A 19661-nucleotide genomic window follows, 5' to 3' on the forward strand; every position below is an offset into this window, starting at 1 on the left:
AATCCCAAATCTGAATACGAGGATTCTACCTTGGCCCTAACACAGAGCTGAACACAATATAACTTCTCTCTCTCTCTGTATATAGATTATATACATTTATTTTGTATTCTATATAATATATATGTATTATATATAATATACATATATGTATTATATATTATATGTGTGTGTGTGTATATATATATTTTTTTGAGACAGGGTCTTGCTCTGTCATCCAGGCTGAAGTGCAGTGGCACAACCATAGCTTACTTCAGCCTTGACCTCCCTGGACTCAGGTGATCCTCCTGCTTCAGTCTCCTGAGTTGCTGAGACCACATGCACATGCCACCACACCTGGCTAATTTTATTTATTTATTTCTTTATTTTGTAGAGACAGAGTCTTGCTATATTGCCAGGGCTAGTCTTGAACTCCCGGCCTCAAGTGATCCTCCTGCCTCTTCCTCCCAAAGTGTTGGGATTATAGGTGTGAGCCACCACACCCAGCTCAATATTTTTTTATTGAAATGAATAACATAGAAGTAACCATTTTAAAGTAAACAATTCGGTAGCATTTAGGACGCTCATGATGTTATGCAACTGCCATTTCCATCTAGTTCCAAAACATTTTCATCCCCAAAAAACAAATCTCATGCCCCCAAACAGTGGCTTCCATTCACCATTTAGTCCACCCCTGACAACCACTACTGACTTTCTGCCTTTATGGATTTATTTATTCTCTATGGATTTATCTGATCTTGGTATTTTATGTACATGAAATCATGAGGATCTTGTTAAAATTTATATTCTGATTCAGTAGGTTGGGGTCGGGACTTCAGCTTCTGCATTACTGTCAAGCTCCCAAGTGAAGTCTATACTTCTGGGCCATAGAACACACCTTAAGGTAGTAAGGTTTTAGAGTACAGTCATTTAAGTTAATGACCATAATTTAGTTGCCAGTATATAGTAAAAATTAAAGGCAAACACCCACTAGGATGACTGTAATCAAAAAGCGTATAATAACAACAAGAGTTGTTGAAGATGTGGAGAAATTAGAACCCTTATACTCTGCTGCTGGGAAAGTAAAATGTTACAGTCATTTGGAGAAGAGTTTATCAGTTCTTCAAAAAGTTTAACATAGAGTTACCATATGACCCAGTAATTCCACTCCTAGGTATATACTCAAGAGAAATGAAAACACATATTCACACAAAAACTTTTGCAAATGCTTGTAGCAGCATTATTCATAATGGCCAAAAAGTGAAAACAACTTAAATGCCCATCAAATGATGAATGAATAAACAAAATGTTGACTATCTATTCAGCACAATATTCAGTAATAAAAAGTTAAGAAGTAGTTTTATGCCACGACATGAATTAAAATCATAATGCCAAGTGTAAGAAGTCAGTAACAGAAAAGGCCACATATTGTGTGATTCCATTTGTATGAATTTTCCAGAATAGAAAAATTCATACTGACAGAAAATATTATAGATTAGTGGTTGCTTATTGCTGCGGGGCAAGAATGGAGAGTGACTGTTTATGAGCATGGTACTTCATTTTAGGGTGATGAAAATATTCTAAAATTGATTGGGCTTTGGTTGCACAACTTTATGAATATACAAAAAACACTGGATTGCAAACTTTAAATGTGTGAAGTATATGGTATGTGAATTATACTTCAATAAAGCTGTTGCAAAAAATGGAAAATAAAAAGTAATCGTGACTTTGTGGCATTACCCTGTGGCCAGCATTTCAAGTTGTGGTGAAACCAGATCACTGGTGCAATTTGGGCAGTTGCATGGCCTCCAAAGTAATTTGGGCATAAAAACAGTTCAGGAAATACTGAATTTGTTGACCACCCTAGAATTATGCACATTTTTTCATAGATTCTTTATTTTATTTTATTTTTGAGACAGTGTCTCACTGTATTGCCCAGGCTGCAGTGCAATGGCACGATCTTAACTCACTGCAACCTCCGCCTCCCGGGTTTACGTGATTCTCCTGCCTCAGCCTCCCAAGTAGCTGGGATTGTAGGGATGTGCCACCACGCCCGGCTAATTTTTGTATTTTTAGTAGAGATGAGTTTTCACCATGTTGGTCAGGCTAGCCTTAAACTCCAGACCTCAGGTGATCTGCCCGCCTCGGCCTCCCAAAGTGCTGGGATTACAGGTGTGAACCACTGCGCCCGGTCAGACTCTGTCTTTTCTTCTATTGGCATTGAGGGAAGACCGAGAGAGATTATGAAAAGATTAGGCCCTTCTCTATCCCCAGCTGCAGTTCGTCTTCACCATCACCTGACCTCTAAACTGGGAGTTGGAATATAAGCTTGTTTTGGGTTGGGACTATGTTTTACTAGTTTACCACCATATCTCTTGTGCCTGCCATAAAATAGATTTGCAATAAATGTTCGTTGAATGAATAAATGATGTTATTACTTATTAGAAGTTATATAAAAAGGAGAATGAAGTTGTGGGTGCTCCAATAAATAATTCACGTTATTTTTGAAAAAAAGTGAGCAAAAAGATGAAGTTCCATTTAGTGATTAAAATGTCACCTTTATTTCTCACAAATGGTGAAGTCAGAAGACATGGCTTATATCTGAAGGTGCATGGAACTATGGAATGCCAAACCTCAGAACTAGATGTAGCCACTGTGCTAGATAGTTGTAGCAGTAGCCCCAATTTGCTCGTGCTTTCCTGGGTAGTCCACTCCTGCACTGTATCTTGGCTTAGCCTTGTGGCTTGCTTTGGTCAGTGAAACACTAGAAAATGTGATATAAGCAAACATTTGGAAAATTATTGCACATTGACACTCTGCCTCCCACTTCTAGGAAACTATCCATCACTGTGAGAACAATCCTGTGTTAGACTTTGAAAAGGTGAGAGATCATGTGGACAGAGGCCCTAGCTGTGGAAGTCATCTTAGCTGTCCCAGATGAGACTCCAGAAATGTGAATGAGGCTTTATTACACCATCCGGTCCCAGTTGAGCCAGCCTAGACTAGAATATCCTGTCCAGCTAACCAGCAGAATCATAAGAAATAATGTTTGCTGTTTAAGCCATTGTTGTGGGTTGAACTGTGTTTCTTAAACAGATATATTGACATCATAACCCCTGGTGTCTCTGGTACCTGTGAATGTGACCTTATTTGGAAATTGAGTCTTTGTAAATGTAATTAATATGTAAGTTAAGATGATGTCATACTGTAGTAAGTTGGGCCCTTAATCCAATACAACTGGTGTCATTATAAAATAAAAGGAGAGGAGGGATAGAGACAAACACACAGGGAGAATGCCATGTAACAATAGAGGCAGAGATTGGAGTGATGAGTTTACAAGGAAAACCAAGGATTGCTGGTGACATCAGAAGCTAAAAGGCATGCAACAGATTCTTCCCGGGAGCCTTCAAAGGGAACATAGAACTTAATTTCAAAATTCTGACCTCCTAAACTGTGATAAAATAAATTTCTGATGTTTTAAGCCAACCAGTTTGTGCTACTGTGTTACGGCAGCCACAGGAAAGTAATAGGGCCATTAAATTTTGGAGTGGCTTCTTACATAGTAAAAGATAAACTATATACTTATCTGCTCATTTGTGGAAGCAATAGACCAGGGCGAGGATCCCAATATGTCTGCCCAGAGAAAACTTACATTATTCAAAGAGTGTGCTCTTAGAACGTTTCCTTTAAAAGGGAAAAGAGAAAAGCTCTGGGCCTAATAGACCTGGCTTATTCGTCTCAGATTCGTTAAACAGATTTCACCCCACCTACGCTTTAATGGGGTTTGTAAAGAAGTAGAAAGAATCTTCTAGAAGTGTCACATTAATTAAACTCCCTCCTATAGAAGAAAACATCAGGAATTGAGAAGCATACCAATTAACAGTGTCATGCATTGAACAGATGAAAAGCCAGATTTATTCCTAGTAAGACTTATAAAGAAAAAGTGGTATGGTGTTCATCCGGGAAAATTGTGGTCATGAGTGAGCTTCACACTTGTAATTTGAGATGATATTCTACAAATGGCTGCAATGTTTCACTTTCCATCAGCTGAGTATGGAGATGTGAAATCCAAGGCCATGCATATTTATTTATTTTTGATAAAAAATATCAAACCCTATTAAACCTCTTTTCCCTTTTAAAGGACACGTTCTAAGAGCACACTCTTTGAATAGTGTAAGTTTTCTCTGGGCAGGTATATTGGGATCCTCGCTCTGGTCTATTGCTTCCACACAAAAATATATTTTTGGTATCAAATACATTTGATATATATCAAATATATATATGATATATAAAATTTATTTTATATTAAATATATACTATAATATAATACAAATTATATATATTGCTCTGTCACCCTGGCTGGAGTGCAGTGGTGCTATCTCAGCTCACTGCAACCTCCGCCTCCTGGGTTCAAGTGATTCTCTTCCCTCAGCCTCCCAAGTAGCTGGGATTACAGGTGCACACCACACACCCAACTAATTTTTGTATTTTTAGTAGAAATGGGGTTTCACCATGTTGCCCAGGCTGGCCTCGAACTCCTGACCTCAAGTGATCTGCATGCCTCAGCCTCCTAAAGTCCTGGGATTACAGGTGTGAGCCACCGTGTCCTGCCCATGCATATTTACCTCTGTTTTCTTCCAAGGGGTTTTTAGTTTTAGTTGTTACATTTAGTTTATCGATCTATTTTAGTTAATTTTCTGTGTATGGTGTGAGATAGAAGTCCAACTGTATTCTTTATTCATTATCCAAAGGATAAAAACACGTATAGTACGTTGTTTGAGATCTAATAGGACAATGGAGCATCTAAAGTGGGTTACCATTTAGAATAATTCCTGGATATATTTTAAAATGCCTGAGGACACATCATGTTTTCTGTAGAACTCGCCTATCAGCCCAAATTCCCAAATAAATCATTGCTTTTGGAAGTGATTTCAGAGTCTGCAAATCTTAACCAGTCATTTATTCAAATTTTAATGTAAAGTAATAGCATTCTATAATCTTTGTGAAAATTGGAAATGATTATGCCACCTTGATGGATCCCATTGTATGACTTGCTGCGTTCTGTAGTTTGAAGATGATCTTATAAACTCTATGATTAATTGTTTTGTTTACTGTAGGTCCTAGGTCACATCCCCTTATTTATTCTTAGTGGTTTTGTGTGAAAGCTCTCACTGAGTCAGAGGGACACTGTGGGTAGAAAATCGAGAATTTCTGTAGAGGTAAACAAGAGTCATCATTCATCCAACAGACATAAGGCAATGTTCTAGATACTGGGTAATACAAAGGCAATGGGAAATCAATTTTTATCTTCAAGGAGCTGGCAAACTGATTCAGGATGTAAAACGTGTTTATAAATTACTATAGAACTAAGGGAAAAGTGTGTTAGTGATATAGGAAAGTTAACAAAAAAGCCAAGCTATATACATATCCTTTCAATAGTAGGTAGGATGATCATACATTTTGGTTTCCCTGGAAAATTCAGATTAACACCTATTTTCACTGTGTGATAGCACTCTTTCTCTCTGGAAAGTCTTATGGCTTGTGTGATAAAATATATGGTCACTATAAAAATCGGTAGACAGCCTAATAAATTAGACAGGTGAACAACCATATTATGGTTTTCTTTTTTCTTTTATTTTTCTCTTTCCTTTTTTTTTTTTTTTTTTTTTTTTTGAGAGACCGAGTCTCACTCTCTGTCGCCAGAGCTGGAGTAGAGTGGCATGATCTTGGCTCACTGCAACCTCTACCTCCCGGGTTCAAGCAATTCTCCTGCCTCAGCTTCCCAAGTAGCTGGGACTACAGGCATGTGCCACCATACCCAGCTAATTTTTGTATTTTTTAGTAGAGACAGGGTTTCACCATATGTTGGCCAGATTGGTCTCAAACTCCTGACCTCAGGTGATCCGCCTGACTTGGGCTCCTAAAGTGCTGGGATTACAGGCTTGAGCCACTGCGCCCTGCCATATTACGGTTTTCTAGTAAAAGAAATGAGGGAGTGCAAAAGGCAATTGCACAAAACACAAAAATCTGTTGCATTTCTATATATTAGCAACGAACAATCCAAAAAGGAAATTAAGAAAATAATTTCATTTACAATAGCATAAAAAATACTTAGAAATGGGCGGGGCGTGTTGGCTCACGCCTGTAATCCCAGCACTTTGGGAGGCGGAGGCGGGCAGATCACGAGGTCATGAGATCGAGACCATCCTGGCTAACACAGTGAAACCACGTCTCTACTAAAAATACAAAAGAATTAGCTGGGCGTGGTGGCGGGCGCCTGTAGTCCCAGCTACTCTGGAGGCTGAAGCAGGAGAATGGCGTGAACCCGGGAGACGGAGCTTGCAGTGAGCCTAGATAGTGCCACTGCACTCCAGCCTGGGCTACAGAGTGAGACTCCGTCTAAAAAAAAAAATAAAAACTTAGAAATAAATTTAACCAAAGAAAAGAAAGACTTGTACACTGAAAATCATAAAACATTGCTGAAAGGAACTAAACAAGATCTGAGTAAATGGAATGACATCCTGTATTCATAGATTGCTACGCTTAATATTGTTAGGATGACAATACTACCCAAAGTGATCTACAGATTAGATGCAATCCCTGTCAAAATTCCAACAGCATTTTGTGCAGAAGTAGAAAAAATAACACTTATATGGCATTTTAAGGACCTCGATAGCCAAAACAATCTTGAAAAAGAACAAAGTTGGAGTATACACACTTCCGGATTTCAAAACTTACTAAAAAGGTACAGTAATTAAAACAGTGTAAAACTGACTTGAGGACAGACATATCTACACTGAGATACCTCTTCATACCCATTAAGATGACTATTATTTTAAAAAAGGAAAATAACAGGTGTGGGAGGTGGTAGATAAATAAGAACCCTGGTACATTGCTTGGGGGAATGCAAAATAGTTTGGTAGTTCTTCATAAAGATAAATATAGAATTATCATATGATCCAACAATTCTACTCCTAGGCATAGACCCAAAAGAATTCAAAGCAAGTCCTCAAACAGATACTTGGACACCAATGTTCATAGCACTGTTATTCACAGTAGCCAAAAGATGGAAGCAATCCAAGTGTCCACAAACATGAATGAATAAACAAAATACAGTATATCCATAAAATGGAATATTATTCAGTCACAGAAAATGAATTTCTGATACATGCTACAACATAGATGAACCTTGAAAACATTATGGTAGGAGAAATAAGTCACACACTTAAGGACAAATATTGTATAATTCCCCTTACATGAGGTACCTGAAGTAGTCAAATTCATAGAGACAAAAAGTACAATGGATGTTATAGAGGTGGGGGGAAGGCAAATGGAGAGTTATTGTTTAATGGGCAGAAAGTTTGTCTGAGATGGAGAAAAACTCTGGAGACGGATGGTGTTAACAGATGTTGGTGCACAACATTGTGAATGTACTCAATATGGTTAAAATGGTAAATTTCATGTTATATATATATATATTACTACAACATAAAAGGTAACTAGAGAGTAGTATGATCCATATATACTTATATTCATACACAGTAAAAATAATTTAAAACTAAATAGTGGGTAAATCTGGGTTTTAGGATTGGAGGTGTGAAGGAAATAAGAGGCCTTCTCTTTTTATTTAAACACTCTTTTACACTGTTATAATTTTTACTTTTTTGGTATTACCTGTATAAATATTCTTTTTAAATTCATAAATAACTAAACATATTTATGGGGTCCATGTGATACATGCATGCAATATGTAATGATCATATCAGGGTATTTAGGGTATCCATCACCTCAAACATTTATCATTTCTTTGTATTGAGAACATTTCATTTATTCTCTTGCAGCTATTTTGAAATATATGTTATTGTTGACTATAGTCATCCCACTGTGCTATCAAACACTAGAACTTATTCCTTTTATCTAACTGTATATTTCTAACTATTAACCAACCTTTCCTCAACCCCCCACTTCTATCCTTCCCAGCCTCTGGTAACCATAATTCCACTCTCTATCTCAATAAAATAAATTTGTTAAGCTCCCACATATGAGTGAGAATATGCAGTATCTGTCTTTCTATGTGTGGATTATTTCACTTAACAAAATGACAGTCCTAGTCCTTTGAGAGGCTGATGTGGGAGGATCACTTGAGGCCAGTAGTTCAGGACCAGCCTGGGCAACATAGTGAGACCCTGTCTCAAAAAAAAAAAAAAAGGCAGGGGATGGTGGTTCACAACTGTAATCCCAGCATGTTGGGAGGCCAAGGCAGGAGGATCACCTGAGGTCGGGAGTTAGAGGCCAGCTTGGCCATCATGATGAAACCCCATCTCTACTAAAAATACAAAAAAAAACTAGCTGGGTGTGGTGGCACACTCCTGTAATCCCAGCTACTCAGGAGGCTGAGATAGGAGAATTGCTTGAACCCAGGAGATGGAGGTTGCGGTGGCAGTGAGCCAAGATCACACCACTGCACTCCAGCCTGGATGACAGAGCAAAACTCTGTCTCAAAAAAAAAAAAAAAAAAATTATTCGGGCGTGGTGGCTCATGCCTGTAATCCCAGCTACTTGGGAGGCTGAGCCCAGGAATTCAAGGCTACGGTGAACTATGATTGCATCACTGCACTGCAGCCCAGGTGACACGTTACTGCAAATGAGAAGATTTCATTCTTTTTATGGCTAAATTCTATTATGTATCTATAAACCGTTTTCTTTGTCCATCCTGATGAACACTTAGGTTGATTCCATATCTTGGCTACTGTGAATAGTGCTGCAATAAACATGACAGTGCATATATCCAGTTGATATACTGATTTCCCCTCTTTTGGATAAATACCCAGTGGATGGATTGCAAGATCATATTGTAGCTCTATCTTTAACTTTTTGAGAAATCCCCATAATGTTTTTTCATAATGGCTATACTAATCTACATTCCCCAAAGTCTATAACAGTTCCCTTTTCTATATTGTTATTCTTTGCATTTTTCATAATAGCCATTCTAACGGGGCTGAGATGATCTCATTGTGGTTTAGATTTGCATTTTCTTGATAATTAGTGATGTTGAGCATTTTTTCATATATGTGTTGGCCATTTGTATATCTTCTGAGAAATGTCTATTGAGATCCTTTACCCACTTTTTAATGGAATTATTTGTTTTTTTGCTGTTGAGTTGTTTGAGTTCCCTGTATCTTCTAGATATTAGTTCCTTGTCAGATGAATCGTTTGCAAATATTTTCTCCCATTTAACAGGTTGTCTCTTCACTCTGTTGAATGTTTCCTTTACTGCACAGAAGCTTTTTAGTTTAGTATAGTCCCATTTGTCATTTTTGTTTTCGTTGCCTGTGCTTTTGAAGTCTTAGCCATAAAATCTTTGCCTAGACCAATGTCCTGAAGTATTTCTTCTGTATTTTCTTTTGGTAGTTTTATAGTTTCAGGTTTTATATTTAAGTCTTTAATCCATCTTGGGTTGATTTTTGTATATAATGAGAGATAGATGTCCAGTTTAATTCTTCTGCACATAGATATCCAGTTTTCCCAGCACCATTTTTTGAAGAGGGTCTCCATTCCCCACATATGATTTTGGTGCCTTTGTCAAAAATCTTAGTTGTAAACACATGAATTTATTTATCAGTTCTATATTATGTGCCATAGGTTGATGTGTATATTTTTATACCAATACCATGCTGTTTTGGTTGCTATAGCCTTGTAGTATATTTTGAAGTTGGGTAGTGAGTGTGATGCTTCCAGCTTTATTCTTTTTGGTGAGTATTTCTTGAGCTATTTGGAGTCTTTTGTGGTTCCATATAAATTTTAGGATTATTTATTCTATTTCTGTGAAGAATGTCTCAGTATTTTCTTAGGGAATGCATTGAATCTATAGGTTTCTTTAGAGAATGTGGTTATTATAACAATGGGAAATCTTCTGATTTGTTTGCATCCTCTTCATTTTTTGTCATCAGTGTTTTGTAGTTTTTGTTGCAGAGGTCTTTCACCTCCTTGGTATAATTTATTTCTAGGTATTTTATGTAGCTATTGTAAATGGGATTGTTTCTTGATTTCTTTTTCAGATGGTTTGCTATTGATGTATAGAAACATTGCTTAGTTTAGTATGCTGATTTTATATCCTGAACCTTTACTAAATTCGTTTGTCAGTTCTAACAGTTTTTGGTGGAGTCTTTAGGTTTTTCTATATATAAGATTATGTTACCTGCAGAGAGGGACAATTTCACTTTCTCTTTTTCTATTTGGATGCCTTTTATTTCTTTTGGTTGCCTGATTGCTCTGTAGGACTGCCAGAACTATGTTGAATAAGAGTGATGAAAGTGGGCATCCTTGTCTTGTTCTACTTCTTAGAGGAAGGACTTTCAGCTTTTCCCCATTGAAGATGAAGTTAATGGTGGGTTTTTCATATATATATCCTTTATTATGTTGAGGTATACTCCTTCTATACCTAGTTTGTTGAGAGTATTGTGAAGAGATGTTGAATTTTATTTAGTGCTTTTCCTGCATTTATAAGATAATCATATGATTTTTGTCCTTTGTTTTGTTAATACTATGTTTACATTTGTTGATTTGCATATGTTGTACGATCCTTGCATCTCTGGGATAAATCACACTTGATCATGGTGAATGGTCTTTTTAATATGCTATTGAATTCAGTTTGCTGGTATTGTGTTGAGAATTTTGTGTCTATATTCATCAGGGATTTTGGCCTATAATTTTTTCATTCTTGTTGTTATGTCCTTGTCTGGTTTTGGTAAGGGGGAATGCTAACGTCATAGAATGAGTTAGAGAATTCTCTTCTCTTCAATATTTTTAATAGTTTGAGAATAATTGTAGAATTCAGCAGTAAAGCCATTTGGTCCTAGGCATTTCTTTTTTGGGAGACTTTTTATTACTGATTTAATCTCACTAATTGTTATTGGTCTGTCCAGGTTTTCTATGTCCTCTTGGTTCAATCTTTATAAGTTATATTTGCTCAGGAATTTATCTTTTTTTCTCTAGGTTTTCAAATTTGTTAGCATACGGCTGTTTATAATGGTCTCTAATGATTATTTGCATTACTTGGTATCAGTTGTAATACTTCCGTTTTCATTCATAATTTTACTGATTTGGATCGTTTATCTTTTTTCTTGGTTAGTCTAACTAGCAGTTTATCAATTTTGTTTTCTTTTTTTAAAACAAAACAAAACAAAAACACAACTTTTTGGCCAGGTGCGGTGGCTAATGTCTGTCATCCAGGAGGCCGAGGCAGGTGGATCACCTGAGGTCAGGAGTTTGAGACCAGCCTGGCCAACATGGTAAAACCCTGTCTCTACTAAAAATCACAAAATTAGCTGGGTGTGGTGGCACGCGCCTGTACTCCCAGCTACTCACAATCGCTTGAACCTGGGAGGTAGAGGTTGCAGTGAGCTGAGGTTGCACCACTGCACTCCAGCCTGGGGAACAGAGCGACACTTCATCTAAAAAAAAAAAACAAAAAAACACTTTTCACTTTATTGATCCTTACTATTGTTTTTGTAGTCTCAATTTTATTTAGTTCTGCTGTGATCTTTATTATTTCTTTTCTTCTACTAACTTTAGGTTTGAGTTGTTCTTGCTTTTCTAGTTCCTTGAGGTGCATTGTTAGGTTGTTTGTTTCAGATCATTCTACTTTTTGTTTTAGTTAATTTTTTTGGAGACAGAGTCTCACTCACTCACCCAGCCTCCTGAGTAGCTGGGACTACAGGCACACGCCACCTTGCCTGACTAATTATTTGTATTTTTAGTAGAGACGGGGTTTCACCATGTTGTCCAGGCTGGTGTCAAACTCCTGAGCTCAGGCAATCTGCCTGCTTTGGCCTCCCAAAGTGCTGGGATCACAGGAGTGAGCCACTACACCCAGCCTCTACTTTTTTGATATAGGCTTTTATTGCTATAAACTTCCCTTTTACACTGTCTTTGTTGTGTCCCATAGGTTTTGGTGTGTTGTATTTCCATGTTCATTTGTTTCACATTTTAAAAGATTTCCTTTATAATTTCTCCATTGATCAAATGACTTTTCAGGAGCATATTGTTTAATTTTTGTGTATTTGTACAATTTCCAAAGTTTCTCTTGTTACTTCTTTCTGGGTTTATTCCACTGTGGCTTGATAGTATACTTGATATGATTTTGATTTTTTAAAACTTATTGAGACTTGTTTTGTGACCTAACATATGGTCAATCCTGGAGAATGTTCCATGTGCTGATAAGAAGAATGTGCATTCTGCAGTAGTTGGATGAAATATTCTGTGAATGTCTGTTAAGTCCATTTGGTCTAAAGTACATTTGAAATCTAGTGTTTCTTTGTCGATTTTCTATCTAGATGATCTGTCTAATGTTGAGAGTGTAGTGTTGAAGTTCCGAACTACTATTTTGTTGGAGTCTATACCTCCTTTTAGATCTAATAATATTTACTTTATATAGCTGGGTGCTTTGGTGTAGGGTGCATATATGTTTAAAATTGTTATATCCTCTTGCTCAATGGATCCTTTATCATTACATAATGACCTTTTGTGTCTCATTTTAAAGTTTTTGACTTAAAGTCTGTTTTATCTGATAAAGATATCACTAGTTGTGCTTGCTTTTGGTTTCCATTGGTGTGGAGTATCTTTTTCCATAGCTTCACTTTCAGCCTGTATGTGTCTTTAGAGGTGAAGTGAGTTTTGTGTAGGCAGCGTATAGTTGTATCTTTTTTTTTGTCCATTCAGTTAGTCTATATCTTTTATGTGAGGAATTTAACCCATTGACATTCAAGGTTATTACTGATAGATGAGAATGTATTTCCGTCATTTTTTTTTTCTGTTAGTTTTGTATATCTTTTGTTCTTTTTTCCCTCTCTTATTATCATTGTGGTTTGATGGTTTTCTGCAGTGGTGATATTTATCTCCTTTCTCCTCCTCTTTTGTGTATCTGCTTTATCAGTGAGTTTTATAGTTTCATGTGTTTTCATAATGGTAGACTTTTTCCTGTTTTCAGATATAGGACTCCCTTAAGCATTTTTTTTTTTTTTTTTTTTTTTGCAGGGCCAGTGTAGTGGTGATGAATTTTCTCAGATTTTGCTTGTCTGGAAAAGTATTTCTTCTTCATTTTTTTAAGACTAGCTTTACTTGTTTTAGTATCCTTGACTGACAGTTTTATCTTTTTCTTTCAGCATCTTGAAGATATCATGACATTCTCTCCTGGCAAAAGGTTTCTCCTGAGACATCCATCATTATTCTGATCAGGGTTCTCTTATATATGACTAGATGCTTTTCTCTTGCTGTTTTTATAATTCTCTCCTTGTCTTTGACTATTCACGTTTTGACTTTTTTTTTTTTTTTGAGATTGGAGTCTCGCTTTGTCACCCAGGCTGGTGTGCAGTGGTGCAATCTCGGCTCACTGCAACTTCTGCCTCCTGGGTTCAAGTCATTCTCCTGCCTCAGCCTCCTGAGTAGCTGGGATTACAGGTATCTGCCACCACACTCACCTAATTTTTGTATTTTTAGTAGAGATGGGGTTTTGCCATGTTGACCAGGCTGGTCTCAAACTCCTGACCTCAGGTGATCCACCCACCTCAGCCTCCCAAAGTGCTGGGATTACAGGCATGAGCCACCATGCCCGGCCTGGCAGTTTGAATTTTATGTGCCGTGGAGAAAATCTTTTTGGCGGCTGGGCACAGTGGCTTACACCTGTAATCCCAACACTTTGTGAGGCTGAGGCAGGCAGATCAACTGAGGTCAGGAGTTTGAGACCAGCCTGGCCAACATGGTGAAACCTTATTTCTACTAAAAATACAAAAAAATTAGCGAGATGTGGTGGCTCATGCCTGTAATCCCAAATACTCAGAAAGGTAATGCAGGAGAATGGCTTGAACCTGAGAGGCAGAGGCTGCAGTGAGCTGACATTGCACCATTGCACTTCAGCCTGTGCAACAGAGCAAGACTCCATCTCAAAAAAAAAAAAAAAAAAACCCAACAACAACAACAAAAGAGGCGGGGCGTAATCCGTAATCCCAGCACTTTGGGAGACTGAGGTGGGTGGATCACTTGAGGTCAGGAGTTCGAGACTAGCCTGGCCAACATGGTGAAACCCCATCTCTACTAAAAATACAAAAATTAGCCGGGCGTGGTGGCAGACACCTGTAATCCCAGCTACTCAGGAGGCTGAGGCAGGAGAATTGCTTGAACCCAGGAGGCAGAGGTTGCAGTGAGCTGAGATTATGCCATTACACTCCAGCCTGGGGGACAAGAGCAAGATTTCGTCTAAAAAAAAAAAAAAAAAAAGAAAGAAAACCTTTTGGGTAGTATCTATTTGGGGATTTCTGAGCTCCCTATGTCTGGATGTTTAAATCTCTTGCTAGACTTGGGCAATTTTCAGGTATTGTTTCAGTAAATAAATTTTCTATGCCTTTGGCTTTCTTTTCACCTTCTGGAACACCCAAAATTTGGGTATTTAATTACCTTATGATGTCTCATATATCTGACAGGTTTTGTTTATTTTTTCTCTTTTTTTGGTCTGACTGGATTTTTCCAAAAGACCTGTCTTCAAGTTCAGAAATTTTTTCATCTGCTTGATTTAGTCTATTGTTGAAGCTATAATCATATTTTTAATTTCATTCATTGGATTTTCAGTTCTTGGATTTTTGTTTGTTTCTCTTTTATTATATCTAACTCTTTTTTAATTTCTCATTCTGATCATGAGTTTTTTTTTATACTATATTGCTTTTATTGACAGAAAAAGCATACAGATAATTTTATTCAGAGATTTTATGTGAATTATTTTGATAAGTGTACACATATATTTATAACTGACCTTTCTTTGTCAAGTGTGTGCCCACACACGTATTCATACTAAATCAATCTTAGAGATCTTATCCAAAGATTGAATTTCTTTTTTTTTTTTTTTTAATTATACTTTAGGGTTTTAGGGTACATGTGCACAATGTGCAGGTTTGTTACATATGTATCCATGTGCCATGTTGATTTCCTGCACCCATTAACTCGTCATTTAGCATTAGGTGTATCTCCTAATGCTGTCCGTCCCCCCTCCCCACACCCCACAACAGTCCCCGGAGCGTGATGTTCCCCTTCCTGTGTCCATGAGTTCTCATTGTTCAATTCCCACCTATGAGTGAGAACATGCGGTGTTTGGTTTTTTGTCCTTGCGATAGTTTACTGAGAATGATGTTTTCCAGTTTCATCCATGTCCCTACAAAGGACACGAACTCATCATTTTTTATGGCTGCATAGTATTCCATGGTGTATATGTGCCACATTTTCTTAATCCAGTCTATCGTTGTTGGACATTTGGGTTGGTTCCAACTCTTTGCTATTGTGAATAGTGCCGCAATAAACATACGTGTGCATGTGTCTTTATAGCAGCATGATTTATAGTCCTTTGGGTATATACCCAGTAATGGGATGGCTGGGTCAAATGGTATTTCTAGTTCGAGATCCCTGAGGAATCGCCACACTGACTTCCACAATGGTTGAACTAGTTTACAGTCCCACCAACAGTGTAAAAGTGTTCCTATTTCTCCACATCCTCTCCAGCACCTGTTGTTTCCTGATTTTTTAATGATGGCCATTCTAACTGGTGTGAGATGGTATCTCACTGTGGTTTTGATTTGCATTTCTCTGATGGCCAGTGATGAGGAGCATTTCTTCATGTGTTTTTTGGCTGCATAAATGTCTTCTTTTGAGAAGTGTCTGTTCATGTCCTCTGCCCACTTTTTGATGGGGTAGTTTGTTTTTTTCTTGTAAATTTGTTTGAGTTCATTGTAGATTCTGGATATTAGCCCTTTGTCAGATGAGTAGGTTGCAAAAATTTTCTCCCATTGTGTAGGTTGCCTGTTCACCCTGATGATAGTTTCTTTTGCTGTGCAGAAGCTCTTTAGTTTAATGAGATCCCATTTGTCGATTTTGGCTTTTGTTGCCATTGCTTTTGGTGTTTTAGACATGAAGTCCTTGCCCACGCCTATGTCCTGAATGGTATTGCCTAGGTTTTCTTGTAGGATTTTAATGGTTTTAGGTCTAACATATAAGTCTTTAATCCATCTTGAATTAATTTTTGTATAAGGTGTAAGGAAGGGATCCAGTTTCAGCTTTCTACATATGGCTAGCCAGTTTTCCCAGCACCATTTATTAAATAGGGAATCCTTTCCCCATTTCTTGTTTTTGTCAGGTTTGTCAAAGATCAGATAGTTGTAGCTATGCGGCATCATTTCTGAGGGCTCTGTTCTGTTCCATTGATCTTTGTCTCTGTTGTGGTACCAGTACCATGCTGTTTTGGTTACTGTAGCCTTGTAGTATAGTTTAAAGTCAGGTAGCGTGATGCCTCCAGCTTTGTTCTTTTGGCTTAGGATTGACTTGGCGATGCGGGCTCTTTTTTGGTTCCATATGAACTTTAAAGTAGTTTTTTCCAATTCTGTGAAGAAAGTCATTGGTAGCTTGATGGGGATGGCATTGAATCTATAAATTACCTTGGGCAGTATGGCCATTTTCACGATATTGATTCTTCCAACCCATGAGCATGGAATGTTCTTCCATTTGTTTGTATCCTCTTTTATTTCATTGAGCAGTGGTTTGTAGTTATCCTTGAAGAGGTCCTTCACATCCCTTGTAAGTTGGATTCCTAGGTATTTTATTCTCTTTGAAGCAATTGTGAATGGGAGTTCACTCAATCATGAGTTGTTTTTGTGATGTTTTTGTATTGTTTATTTATGTTTTCTTGTATCTCACTGACCTTTAATATCATTATTTTGAATTGTTTTTCAGGCATTTCATAGATTTATATTTCACTGGAATCTGTTGCTGAAGAATGATTGTTTTCTCTTGGAGACGGCATGTCTCTGGGCTTTTTTATGTTTCTTGTGTCCTTACATTGATATCTGTCCATCCGGTGTAACAGTCACTTACTCCAATTTTATTGCTTTGCTTTCATAGGAAAATACTTATTCCTATGGATATATCTATAGCGCTGGTTGGGTAGGGTGGTTTGGCTTTGATTCCAGGTGGCCACAGTAGTGTTGTCGCCATATGATTTCTTTGGCTGTTATCAGTACCGGTGGCATCTGTGAGTTCCTCAATGGCTTAGACTGTGGTTATTAGTGGACACTGTGGTAAGGCTTTGCTGGGGACAGGAACTCCGGGCAGACTGGTCCTTAGGCACCAGTGATGATAGTGTCAGAGGGATGGACCCGTCCTTACACTTCCCCAATAGTGTGCAGAAGTGCTGGCTGCAGCGAGCAGATTCCTGGATGGCATGCTTGGGTGCAGGTAGCTTTGATGATGGGTGAGACAGGCTTGTCTTCAGGCCCTAGACAATGCCCACATGCACTGGCAGTAGCAGTGGTGCGGGGGAGAGGCCTATCCTCAGGCTCCTGGATGACGCATGCAGGCACCTGCAGTGGTGGACAAGACAGGTCAGTCTCCAGGTCTCCAAATGTCTGCTGGATGATGCATGCAGGCACCTGCAGTGGTGGACAAGACAGGTCAATCCCCAGGTCTCCAAATGTCTGCGGTGGCTGGTGGGGCAGGTCAACCCCTAGACTTCTGGATGACATTCATGGCCACCAGTGGTGGGCTCACAGACTTATCTTCTGGCTTCCTCAATAGTGCACACAGTTGCTAGCTGCAGCAGGAGAGGTGGGTCAATCCCCATTTCCTGAATGGCATGCTTGGGTGCAGGTGGTAGTAATGGTGGGTAGACCAGTCCTGTCCTCAGGACCCTGGATGGTGTGTGCAGGTGCCTGTGCAGGACAGATAAGTCCCCACATCCCCAGATGACATGCCTATGTAAATAGTTTTAAGTTCTCTGGGTATTCAGGAAATGGAGTGATTGTTTTCCCCATAGGCGATATGGGGTAGGGACAAGGCATATATAAGTAAGATTCTGTATGATTGTGGGTGTATAGATCTCTATCTTTATGCCTTATTGACCACCCCCCTTCTCTAATAGCCAATAGACTTTTTGCCTAGAGATATCATTTTGCATCTAATTATATTATGGCTGCTAATATTTGTTGAATGTGGCAGGTTTGCTGTTAAATTTGCTCTGTTAAAAGGTAAACTTAGGTGTATTACAATTTTAAACAGTTTATTTGAGCAGTCAACAATTCATGAATCAGGCAGCACCAGACCACAAGAGGTTCACCACTCCACTAAAGGGGCATGAGGTGACAACTTTTTTAAGGAGTTTGGAGAAACAGGGCGAATAAAATATTTGATTGGTTAAAGTGGAAAGTCTTTATTTAGAGGTTAGTTGGCAGTTTCTGATTGGTAAAGTCTCTACTTAGAGGCTAACTGGTTACTTCTAATTGGTTAAGCTTAAGTTTCATTTTATAATTTACATTAAATTGGGTTTTGGTTTGCCAGAAACTCAAGGTGCTGGAGCTCTCTCAGCCTAATTGCCTCCCAATTACTGTTTTGTTTTGTTTTTTTTTAAAAAAAAAAAAAAACAGCTAATTATTTGTTGCTTCTTAAACTAGATGGTAAAATCTTGAGGCCAGGCCTAAACATTTCTTGTCATTGCACATAGGGTTTAGCCTGGATTCAGCACACAGCAGAGGTTCAGGAAATATATATTGGTTGATTCCAAAATTAAGTTAATTTGAGATGATCTGTTGTTTGTGTTTGCTTTTCCTCTTCTCCTTATAATCAGTGTTTAGATAATTAAGAAATTACTGTGAAAGTTAAAATTTCTGCCTGCTTTTCATTTAATGAGAAATGCATTTTCTAAACTTCATCTCAATCATGTGTCTTGCTTTATTTCTTAAGAGCTAATTTCTGCTGACTCCTGGGCTGGTCAAGACTGTTGTATTTGTAGTTTCAAATTGAGGAGATTTTTTAATTAAGATGTGTACTTTAGCGAGGTTGTGATGCAAGTTTCAGTCTTCTACATAGTTCAAAATAAGAGAATTCAGGTATAAACAGATGCGTTTTACAGAAATTAGGCAGAGTAGATGCTGACAGGTAAGTGAACTGAGCTATTTCCAAACAACAAAGGTAAAAAGGGAAATAGGTTCAGTTGTAGTTTTCCTTATATTAGAAGAGCTATTTCACAAAATTATGGGTGCGCACAGTTTTTCTTTCCTGAGATTAAGCTCAAAAGGAAATTTATCTCACCAGTTCTTTTATAAACCACTTTGAATAACATTAAACAATATCTTCAGTGAGAGTTTTGCAGAAGGTACAGCAACTCTATTTAAATAAATGGATTGTCTCTCAAATGCAAGACTGAAGGTAAAATGTTAAATTTTATAACAGTATAAACATTTCCCAAAAATATTCAAATGATACAATCTAGATATTTTACGTTGTGCTGACCCAACTTTATAAGGTCTAGACTCTAGAGGTAAAAAATGATTATTTTGAGCCAGTTCACTACAGGTGCTCGGGAGTTACCAATTCAAAATTGAGTACCTATAGTAAACATGACTTTTGTGGTTGATTAATGCCAGAGTGGCACTCATGATATTCTAAATGTGATGGGGAAAAGCCACTAACCAATTAAGAAAGTTTCACAACAGGATTGTGCTCCCACTTGGTGAGAAGACCAATTCATCTCCACAAGAGGGTGGATAGCAGCAGTATTCAAAAGCAAAGAGTCACGAGTCTTTACAAGAAAGAACTTTTAATATTTTCAAACATTCAATATGCAGTTTATTATTTGAGACTCTAGTATCCTGTGCCTA

The 19661-nt window shown here is 37.9% G+C and overlaps 1 long non-coding RNA gene across 1 annotated transcript in view; it reads right to left on the reverse strand.

The window, feature by feature from the left end:
• The window catches only part of LOC129462713 (uncharacterized), a 90750-nt gene that overhangs the window by 16664 nt on the left and 54425 nt on the right, over positions 1–19661 (reverse strand). The gene's annotated exons all lie outside the window — the stretch shown is intronic.

This window comes from Symphalangus syndactylus, chromosome 14 (assembly GCF_028878055.3).
Source record: "Symphalangus syndactylus isolate Jambi chromosome 14, NHGRI_mSymSyn1-v2.1_pri, whole genome shotgun sequence".
Lineage (NCBI taxonomy): Eukaryota > Metazoa > Chordata > Mammalia > Primates > Hylobatidae > Symphalangus > Symphalangus syndactylus.